Below are 12,011 nucleotides of genomic sequence, written 5' to 3'. Positions count from 1 at the left end.
CTACCTTCTCTCTTCTTTCCCACTCTCCATGCCTTTGTGTGCGTGGCTTCAATGCCCATCATAGAGAAGAGCTCCTTGGTTTCCCCTTCCACATCATCACGGTCTTTTAGACCGGACACTCGTACATGTAAGGCCCGGGTCTTCCTCCTTTGCTCCTCTTCAAGGGTCATGTTGATGATGGTGGGAGTGGGGATGGGTGGCAATTCTTTACCTTTCCCTTTCTTGGCGACCTCGATCCATTTCTCCACCTCGTCCATCTTCTTTTGTGTCTCTGTGATCACCTCCACCCATGAAGATGTCTTCTCTTTATGTTGCTCCTCCTCCTCTCGACTGATCCTCATTTGTTCCTTGATGGTATTCAGCTCTTCAATCAAGGAGGGCTGAAATTTTCCATCCTCAAGCTTACCTTGTGAAGTGGCTTCCAACTCCTTTTTGAGGGCTGAGATTTCAGCTGCTTGACTTTTAGCATGCAATTTGGCCTCCACTAGTTCCTCCTTTAGGGCTGAAATCTCAGCCTCGCGCTTGGATGTTCTCTCTTTGAGCTCTTGGATTTTGTCAAATCCCTTCTCGAGTTTGGAGAGGTGGTTTATGATTGCGGTAACGGAAGAGTCGACCATCTTCTTGTTTTCTTTGATAATTGTGCTGAGCTTGTCCTCCATCTTCACGAGCTCCTCTTTAACTCCGGTCTTGGCCATGACTTTTTGCAGTACTTCCCATAGCCAATGGAGAGAGAGAGAGAGAGAGAGTTATGTTGCTGCCTTGGGGGCCTGCTGAGCAAGGGTGGCTGGGAAAGGGAGGCGAGGAGGTGACACAGGTTCGAAATGGGAAAGGGAGGCGAACAGCGAAGCGAAAAGAGAGAGAGAGAGGGCAGGAGGAGGCAGGAGAGGGAGGCAACACAGGCTCGAAGAGAGAGAGGCGGGCTACATCATGGGTGCACGGGTGGGTGGGAAAGCGAGGCGAAATGAGCAAGCAAAAGGGAGAACCTTATTGTGCCTCTTTTAGTCTTGCTTATGTGTGAGAGAATGAGAGTGAGAAAATGAACCATCATGTGTGATGGAGCAAGTGTATTAGGTGATATACCAAAGGAGCAAACAATGAGAACGAACAACCAAATGGAAGTTTGCACTTTGAAGCATAGCTCGGTGCAGTTAGCAAGTAAGTTCATAGTTGTCATTCTAGACTTAGTTAGAGTGGGGGTAACATCTTTGTGGAGGAAAAACTTGTTTCCTTCCCTCTTTTAGTTTACTACCTTAGTACACTTAATGTGTTAAACTTGCCCATGGCTCTGTTGAGCATGTGTGTGTGAGAAAAGAAAGGGGTGTGTGTGTGTGTGTGTGTGTTGAAAAAGAATTGTTTTCTTTTTCATTGATGTAAAGGTCCCAACTATGGCGTGACAAGCTTGCAATTAGCCAAGTAGAAAGAGAACTCGCAGAGAGAGAGAGAGAGAGAGAGAGAGAGAGAGAGAGAGAGAGAGAGAGAGAGAGAGAGAGAGAGAGACGCGCGTAGAAGATACTGGATCAGATCCCATGCAAGACTTTCCCCTTGATTGGGCCTTTCTAGAATAATTTACATAAGGCCTCATTCACACACGTGCTTAAATGTGTGCTTATTTATCGTGCCCCCTGATCTACGTGTTTCCCGCATAACTATTCATAACGTCACATTTCCTCCCCCTTAAGAAATGTTTTCATCCTTAAAAACGTTATTGAAAGGTTCTAAAACAAAATTGGGAAACCGTTTCTTAATGTGCTTACTCTCTCCCATGTAGAACTCTCTTCTGAACAATCTTTCCACTTAACTAAACACTCTTTATAGATTGTATGTCTAGTTCTCTTTTCACTAGTGTTTAGTATCTTCTCTAGCTCATGTGGAATTGATTGTGTATCAATGAGTCCACTATCTGATCATCTTGTACAAGATTATTAGATTCACCTAATCTCTTTTTGAGCCTGCTTACATGGAATACTGGTAATTGGAGTTTGTAAGCCATATCTCCTACTCTTTTAAGTACTGTGAAAGGTCCACTTGTTTGTAAGCCATATCTCCTACTTGTTTCTGGTAATTGGAGTTTGTAAGCCATATCTCCTACTCTTTTATGTACTCCACTTGTTTCTGGTAATTGGAGTTTGTAAGCCATATCTCCTACTCTTTTAAGTACTGTGAAAGGTCCACAATACCTAGGTGATAACTTTGGACATGGTCCAGTCTTCATGATCTCAGATGTGGCAGGCACTCTTAAATAAACTTGTTCTCCTTCCTCAAGGGTAAGAGTCTCCTATGAGGATCAGCATAGGTTCTAGCTCGATCTTGATCTTTCCTAATACTGCTTTTAGCAAGACTTGACATTTCATTCATATCCTCTAGAAAATCTTTAGCTGCCTATACCTTCTCCTTTTGTAGTCCTTCTACATAGGGAGCTCAAGGTTGAAACCCATACATCAGCATGAAAGGACTATAACCTGTGGAAGAGTGTTTGGCATTGTCATATGCAAACTCTACTATAGGTAAATACTCTTCCCAATTAGTTTGTCATTTAGTAACATATGCTTGTAACATGTCTTCTAGGATTTGGTTAACCCTCTCAGTGCTCGTCTGTTTGCGGATGCTCAGCAGTGCTCATGCTAAGTTTAGTATCTAATCTTGTAAATGACAGCTCTCTAAAAATGACTATTAAATTTTCTATCCCAATCAGATACAATGTCTACTGGTAGACCATACAATCTCGGCATATGTTCTCAACAAACAATCTAGCCAATTCAGGAGTTTTTACATCAGATTTAGTTGGAATAAACCTAGCCATTTTGGTTAACCGTTATCCATAATTACCCAGACAGAGTTGTGCCCTCTCTGTGTTTTAGGTAATCTTATAATAAGATCCATGGAGATACTCTCCCATTTCCTTGAAGGAATGTCTAATGGGTGGAGAAGTCCTCTCAACTTTAATCTCTCAGCTTTTTTGATTTGGCATTTGACTACATAGTCAAGGATGTCCTTATACATTCCTGACCAATAAAACTGTCTTTTAACAAGGCAACTTGTTAACTCCTGGGTGTCCCGTACTATCATGACACTCATAGAGTATCTGATGCCTCATTTTTTGGTCCTTTGGAACACACACTCTACCCTTGTAGAGTAGATAGCCATCGACTATGGCAAAATTCTTCCACTTGAATCCTTCTTGAGCACCTGTCGATGCTTCCTCTTTGGAAACCTCATCATTAGAATCCCCTTTTTCAATGGTTTCCCATATCTTGGAATATGTAGGATCAACCTGACATTTCCCTCTCATTGACTCAAGCAGATCATTAGTGAATTGAGTAAAACTCAACTCATTTATCATTGGCATCCGAATAAGGGAATCTGCTACAACATTGTATCTTCCTTTACAATATCTTAATTCATAGTCGAACTCTTGTAAGAGCTCGGCCCATCTGGCATTACGACCTTCAAATCTGTTTGATTAGAAAGCCAACTTTGGCACCATATAAATAGTGCCTCCATTTCATCAAAGCATGAACTATAGCATACAACTCCCTCTCATAAACTGAGTAATTTTGTTGTGCACGGTCTAGTTTCTTACTTTCAAATGCTAGTGGTCACCCTTCTTGAGTTAAAACCACACCTATAGCAAAATTGCTAGCATCAGTCTCAACCACAAAGGGTTTGCTGGGATCCAGAATATATAAAATTGGAGCTGTAGCTATTGCTACTTTTAGCTTTTTCATGCTTTGCCTTTGTTTAGTTCCCCATTCAAATGTTACCAGTGTAAAGGTCCCAGCTATGGCGTGACAAGCTTGCAAGCAGCAAAGCAAAAAGAGAACTTGCAGAGAGAGAGAGATGCGCGTAGAAGATACTGGATCAGATCCCAACTCCTTGCATGACTTTCCCCTTGATTAGGACTTTCTAGAATAATTTGCATAATGCCTCATTCACACACATGCTTAAATGTGTGCTTATTATCGTGCCCCCCTGATCCACTGTGTGTTTCCTGCATAACTATTCATAACGTCACATTGAAGAGTGATGACCATTGGAAACTTTGAGCAAACCCTACCATTGGGTGCTTATGCATAGACTAGGTTTCAATCTTGTTCAATTTTTTCTTTCTTATTCATTTTATGTACTTTTCAATTTTAATTGCATGGGTGCATTCATGCTTGATCTATTCATTGAACCCAAAAAAACTATCTCAAAAACTCAAAAGTTACATCATAAACCAGTGTAAAGGTCCCAGCTATGACGTGACAAGCTTGCAAGCAGCCAAGCAAAAAGAGAACTTGTAGAGAGAGAGAGAGACGCGCGTAGAAGATACTGGATCAGATCCCAACTCCTTGCATGACTTTCCCCTTGATTAGGACTTTCTAGAATACTTTACATAAGGCCTCGTTCACACACGTGCTTAAATGTGTGCTTATTATCGTGCTCCCTGATCCACTGCGTGTTTCCTGCATAACTATTCATAACGTCACAATTGAAGAGTGATGACCATTGGAAACTTTGAGCAAACCCTATCATTGGGTGCTTATGCATAGACTAGGTTTCAATCTTGTTCAATTTTTTCTTTCTTATTCATTTTATATACTTTTTAATTTTAATTGCATGCGTGCATTCATGCTTGATCTATTCATTGAACCCAAAAAAACTATCTCAAAAACTCAAAAGTTGCATCATAAACCTGCAACTATGCATACAATATAATCTTGTACATTGTATAATTGTAATTGTATTAATAAACAATGGTGGATAATTGTAATTGTATAACTACAATTATACATCGGTAGAACAATGGATAATATTATTTATTACCAAAAAAACAAAAAATTAACACGTCAACATTAAACATTATATGTTTGAAAAATAAATTGAATAATGTATCTATAATGTTTGAAAAATAAATTGAATAATGTATCGAATAGATCCATTTATTATATTGTCGTATGTATTTAATACACATATATTTCATCTTATATTTGGACAATATCAATTATGTGTCATAAAATTCAGGAAAAATCAACTTTGGGCAAGAATGAAACATGGGTGGCAACAAAAAGCTAAGAGAAAAGGAAATAAAAACAACAGGCCAGATGGCAGCCAACGCATAACCAATATAAATCTTTTTTTAAAGCTTTAACTTTAAAAAGTTTTTTTAGGCAAAGCTTCTCCATGTCTGTAGTAAAACAGCCTGCAGCAATACGTTAGGGAAAAAATTCATATACGTATAATTTTTTTGAGTTTTAGGTGATTTTAAAAATTAAAAAGGAGCCTATTTAGCCTATTATTCTAAGTTTGACCACTACCTTCTAGGCTCTTACAAACCATTGGTTTCAGTCCACATGTAATCTCCCTATTTGTCTATTTCTTAATCACCTCCATTAGGCAATGGCAAATTAAAGGGCCCAAAAAGACTCCATTGAGTTCCTAATGACAGTCATTGAGTGGACAGGAGAGTCCTCATCCAGTGGTTTTGTTGATAGACCATGGAGTGGTAGGTTGCGTCATAATACCAGTCTTGGAAATGTAGTTGGTACATCACATAAAGGCAAAGAGAAAGTGGTTGAGCCCCTTGGTATGCATGCTATTTCTGTAAGGCATTCTCTTATTGATGGAGAGTCTAGTAGCTCGGAGATGCGCCTTGATGAGGAGCTTAGGATTCCAGCAGAGGAGAAGAGGAAACAGTCGGCAGCCTTCACGATTTTTGGCACTGCCATCGTAGATTGGGTGGCGGGATAGAGAAGAGAAAAACAAAGAATTTAAAGCTTTAATAGCCTTAAAGTTTCCTCCTAATTATGCATTAGTCCAAGAATTTATTTACTCTAAACAAGTCAATAAGCGATTTCTCCCTTTTTCCTTCAATTTTCTTGAGAGCCCACCATCCATACTGTTGGATTTGGGAGGTTAAGAATTTGGGAAAACCATTTTTCATGAAAAAGGGTGGTTTTTAGTAATACTGAATGGTTTTGGACGAGAAAGTGACATAAATTAAGAGCCCTTGATCTTGTGTTAGATCTAATGATCCAGAAAATTCACATAAACCATAGAACCCCTTTACCCAAAGGTCTCTAGAGCCACTATTCTTTTATGCAAAAGACTCGGGAAAGCACATGATTTTACCTCCAAGCCTTAGGAAGTATTTGTACACTTCACAGTTCAATTTGACAAAGGCTTGCATGCTTTTAAAACTATTTTCATACCCCTTGAAATAATTCAAATCAAATCTACCACAAGAGATTTAGGCATACCTTGGAATTTTGAATTGCTTCAAAATTATGTTTTTTTAAATTTAAACCTTCTAGATATCCTTGTACTTGTCAAAGCTCTGATACCACTAAAACAAGAATTTTTCTCCAAGTATAAATTTAAACCATATTCTCACAATACAATTAAATTGAATAGAGAAAAATATTATAAGCATAGAGAAGATGAACATGAACACTTCACTACACAAACACAAACATTGGGTGCAATCTTTCCTCCCCACCCCCCACGATGTGTATGGCTCCTTCTCCCACATGCCGTATTTATGTCATATTCATATTTTTAGCCCTTGGAGCCAATAATAGCACCTTTTCCACTTTTGGGCTTTTTCTTTACATGTAAATAACCATGTAAAAAGTTTCTAAGGTTTACAAATGGAGAAACCTTTGTCCAATGATAAATACTAATGGGCCTATACACATAACTACTTGTGCACACATGCACACAAAATAATCTTATACATATTCGTACATAAAATAATCTTGTGCACATTTGCACATAAAATAATCTTGTGCACACTTGCACATAAAATCTAGCCACATGATAGGTTACAAATAATTAATAAAATTCTAATACATGATTAACACATAATCTTCATCTTCACACCACCTCTCAATCCACCATCCATATGACACCTCAATCAATACACTCGCATATCTCATTACCTATACTCAGACATAATATATGTTAGTTAAACAATCAATTAAAATTAAACACATCAAATAATCCCAAGGTCGTCATGAGAAATAGGTAACCATAATATCAAATCACACATACCAACTGGCATAGTACACATCGGTGTCCCTCATATAAAATAAGAAATATAATTCCCAATACTCAAGAGTAATTCTCATAACATACACGGTCTCCATAAATAAAAATTTTGACATTTCATCTTGTTTAGCTTGATATGAAAACATTTTTCCTGATAATTTTTTTCACTTAACCTAGCATTGCCTCAACATCAAGTCTAGTGCAATGCTCTGAATTAGATTTCAATTTGTTTCTTGTTATCTTTGGTAATAATACCTAAATGAGCAGTCTACTGTTGATCCTACACTCATAGGCTATTTGAAAGAGAGAGTATTTACTCTTAAGGATTCATTAATTACTTTACCAATAGTTAGTTTTTTTGAGACATCACGCACTTCTTATATGCACCTTTTTGAGTTATAGTTTTGGTTACTATCAAGTTTATTTTGACTAAGACCATGTAATGCTCTTTTTACTTATGATAGACATACATCATTATCTACTAATATTATAGAAACTCTTATTCCATGAATCCTTCTAGTGGACCACTAGATTTATGTATTGTTAGTAAGTAAGGTCATAACTCAGTCTCTAGCCTTAAAGTTAAAGATGGCAGTCGTTATTGAGGCCCCTTCTACTAGGTTATAAATGAGTCTCAAGGTATCTTGAGCATCCCCCCTTAACTTTAAGTCTTCACTTTGTCTTACTTAGATATGGCGAAAGGGTTTATTCCAAAATAACTTAAGGCTTTCCCTAACAAGTTGTTAGAGGTTGTTGTTAGTGAAAGTGGTATAATAGGATTTGCACTCCCCTCTGTGGCCACATATCCTTTCATCTTCAAGTCAGCACTTTCATCCTCAATGAATCCTCAGTAGAAGTTGTGTCTAATGATTGTGTCTAATGATTCCTGATGTCCTAGGGAAATAAATTATCCTAAGAGTAACCTAAGTAATATAAACCTAAGCTTGTTTCATAATTTGAACAAGCCTTGCACCATATAATTCAGTGGTTGCTATTACTTATGGAATTTGATTTTATTATCACAGGAAGGAAGGACACTCAACATATATTGGTGAATCATATGTCTCAAATACCAACTGGAGAATCTGTCATGGAAATAAATGATGAATTGCCTGATGCTACATTGTTTAAACTTTGCACATGACATTTATAGAAACGCTAGAACAAAATTACAAAGAAGCCATTGTTAACAATCATGGGTATCTAGAGCATGCAACATCAAAAGCAATGGAAACAAGAGGAGAGCAAGTATGAAAGAATGAACAAGCATAAACAACTTATTAAATCATCATGAAGACACCATAGCTTGAGAGAGGACACAAGATGTATAGAAAGCTTCTTGTATTACTTTCTATTTCAGCCACTCTAAAGTTGGCTTACCCTTCTCCTTCATGTGTTACAAAAAGTAGTGTCTCCTACCCTTTATATCGGGTCCACCAGGGCTAGGGCTGGGCTAACCCTAGATCCCTTTTCCACCCACATTCCCTCTTTATTTGAGTGTGTTCACACCTCCATTTTCTCTTCCTCTCATCCCTAACCTTGTACATCATATATTTTAGCAACCCCTCTCAATGCCACCATGGGACAAGGTGAGCATTGGACATACAAGTAAAAAAAAGACCCCCTCTCAACCATAGGATAGAAGATAAGGTAGGTAGCCTTTATGTGATAGGCTTTTACAAAAAAGAGATCAGTTATAGAGTAATGTGGTTCACTCCCAATTCTAGCAAGCATGTTTCACTCCTCAACTAGAAGAGTTGCTCGGCACGTGAGGAACTCACAAAATTCCTCTCAATCTTAGATACATCTTTGGTACAATCTCTTCCAAAATGCCCTATTTCACCACACTTGTTACATTTTCACTTTGACAGATATTTCTTGAAGCATTGAGCTTCAACATGCCCCTTCTTCTTTTAAAAAGTACATTTCAAGGTGGATTTGGACGTACCATGTTTCATCACAAAGGCTTGGATTCTTGATGTGGACGTAGATCCACCCTTTGCTTTGACCCTTATATCTTCTTCTCAAAGAAGTGCTGCAACAATACCTTCAAATATTAGATCCGGAAGGTGCTTCAATGTGGTCACAAGGCTATCGAATGATGGAGGCATGCTCTTCAAAATCACGACAGTAGCATCATCTTCTTCAACTTTGGCATCAATGCTTCAAGTTGTCCCATCATTCTATTCATATCCCTAACAAAGTCTCCAAGAGAGCCACCCTCCTACATCTCAAGACCAAAAAACTTCACCTTAAGTGCAATCTTTGAGTGCTTTACCTTGGCTCCATAAAGCTTCTCAAGCTCATCCCAAGCCTCTTTTGCTGATTTCATACCTGCCACAAGATAAATGAGTTTTTTTATGAATATGACGGGACGTAACAGCATGATCCCTCTAATCATCTTCTACCACTTTCGGATCTTCAAGGTCCACCTTCTTCATGCCTTTTACCAAAGGCCATAAACCTTTGAGCATTAGCATATACTTTAATTGAACTTGCCAAGTATGGAAACCCTCACCATAAAAATTCGCAATCAAAGCTCCCATCTCCTTCATCATGATGATTGATAGGGGTAGGAGAGGTCTTACCGCTTGCAAAAAACAAGGGCAGTGTCTAACTCCGTTTACAAGGTAAAAAAATAATTCAATTTTGAAAAAAGTGTGCTTAAGTGGGTTTGGATCATAAAAACGTTACCATGCCCTTGGATGAGCAAGGATAGCAGTTAGCATAGCATAGCAGTTAGCTCTGTTGACAGCCAACAATGATGTGCTCCACCTCCTTTGATATGAGGCTCACAGGACCTACCACCCAACACGGCTTCCACACCTTCACATGCTCACAAATGCACAGCTCCAAGCTTCAAGCATGATCGACGAAAAACGCAGACGTAACTTTTCGATGGAAAAAATGCACCAAACGGACATAACTGCAGTGTTGTTTTTTCTTCTTTTCTTCTTCTTCTTGCCTACCAATGATGGCTATCTTCTTCTTCCAAGCCACAAAATCTTGTTGGTGATGAAGTCTTCTTTTGGATGAAGCTTTTGAAACTTTACTTTCTCCTCCACTTCTTGAATCTCCTCTCCTTCTTCTACCACTACCTTCTTGTTTGGGAATGGTTTATGAAAGCTTCTTGTATTACTTTCTATTTCACCCACTCCAAAGTTGGCTTACCCTTATCCTTCCATGTGTTACAAAAATTAGGGTCTCCTTTCCTTTATATAGGGTCCACCAAAAGCTAGGGTTGGTCTAACCCTAGATCCCTTTTCCACCCACATGATCACTTTATTTGAGTGTGGTCACACCTCTATTACCTCTTCCTCTCATCCTTAACCTTGTACATCATATATTTCAATAGCCATAAGATAGATTGAAGCCAAAATCAAGGCTTTAAAAGACCACCTCTTGCAAGAACGTGACTTAAAAATGCATCTATCGGTAAGGTTAGATGATATAATATTAGAGATTTAATTCCTAAAGAACACAATGGTAAGAAATGAAGTGAATTGGGAAAAGGAGAGGCAGAGTCTAAATAATACATATGATGAAAGCATACTCTTCTTTGAGTAAGAAGTCTTTCAGATAATAGAAAGAATAATGTAGATACAAAAAGAGAAGAAGGCTATTTGGAGAACCACTAGAAATTAGTAGCACATATGACTAAACAGATCACGAAATTCAAGGACATGGTCACCACTCTACAACAAGATAAGATGGATTTGGAGATAGAAAAACAAGCACTGGTGGGATAAAAATTGGAAATTGAAAGATGAAAGACAGAAAAGGGAAGAGTAATTTGGAGAAGCCACTCAAATTTTATAACAAAGAATAGCTGTGCCTTGAAGCAATAACTAGCTTGGCAAAAGGATCCATCAACACCACAAGAACCTAATGATGTCTCAAAAACTGAGGGATAGAGTAGCTCCTTTGGTAAACCTTCTAGTAATCTCTCATGCCCCTATCTAAAATTTTACTATGTTTTTTGCTTTGCTAACACTCTCTCTTTGTTAATTTAGCATTAATCTAATTGAGGAAGTAACACTGGGGGACTTAGCAACACATTAGGTAAAACACTAATAGATATGCTGATCCTACCATAATTATGAGAATTTTTCATGGAGATTTAGAACCACGAAACCTATCTGACATGTACACCTACAATCTACACCCACCAATAGTCTTAACGTTCAAGTCATGGAGTAGGGTGCTACTTAACTCCACTAATTATGAAGAGGATCAGGATATGCTAGAACTAATAAAACCTAATATTGCCTCTACCATAGCACCACTAACTTAAATACAAAGAAGTTTAGAGTGGATTTCTTACAGAGGGATGGGTGGAGGCATGGGACAATCATCAGCTACTATCACTATTACTTAACAACCCTCTGTATAACCATTATGCAATCTTAAAGCTAGATGATATAATATGTACTTCTCATTGCCTTAACTACTACCTTGGTATATGATTTTGAAAATGAGCATATAGAGTACCCCCAAATCAAAGCTAAGGAAGATAATAATTATATTCATGATTCATTCATTTGCTAAAAAGCCTAAGACACCTAAGGATTCAGAGGGGGATGACAAGGGTAAAAGTATTGAGGAAGAAGAGATGAGTACATACCCTGTCCATAAATCTATAGTAACTAACATGGTAGAGCTGACTAGTCCCAAGATGCTAGTCCCCTTATAGATATTGACTAGCCTTCTACCTCCTTTGTTGATTTCACTACATTAGAAGCACATGATAATATCCCACTAGATTATCCAAACGTCATTAGGGAAGCAATCAATCAAGAACGCAGAAAAGATGTAATCTTGGAGCTTATGGTGGCTAGTGAATATGAGTCTCTAATCTATGAAGGTAATCCTCTCTTAAGCCAAAACTGATGGTACAAGCTTTAACGCAGATCACACCATTTGATCTGACAATGCCAATAAAGCAAGAGGCCTATGCACAAGGTCCCTAGAATCTGCCTATT

This window comes from Cibotium barometz, chromosome 30, assembly GCF_041138505.1.
Source record: "Cibotium barometz isolate CiBa-2024 chromosome 30, ASM4113850v1, whole genome shotgun sequence".
Lineage (NCBI taxonomy): Eukaryota > Viridiplantae > Streptophyta > Polypodiopsida > Cyatheales > Cibotiaceae > Cibotium > Cibotium barometz.
The sequence above is the reverse complement of the archived record's forward strand: the minus strand, read 5'-3'. Positions refer to the sequence as shown.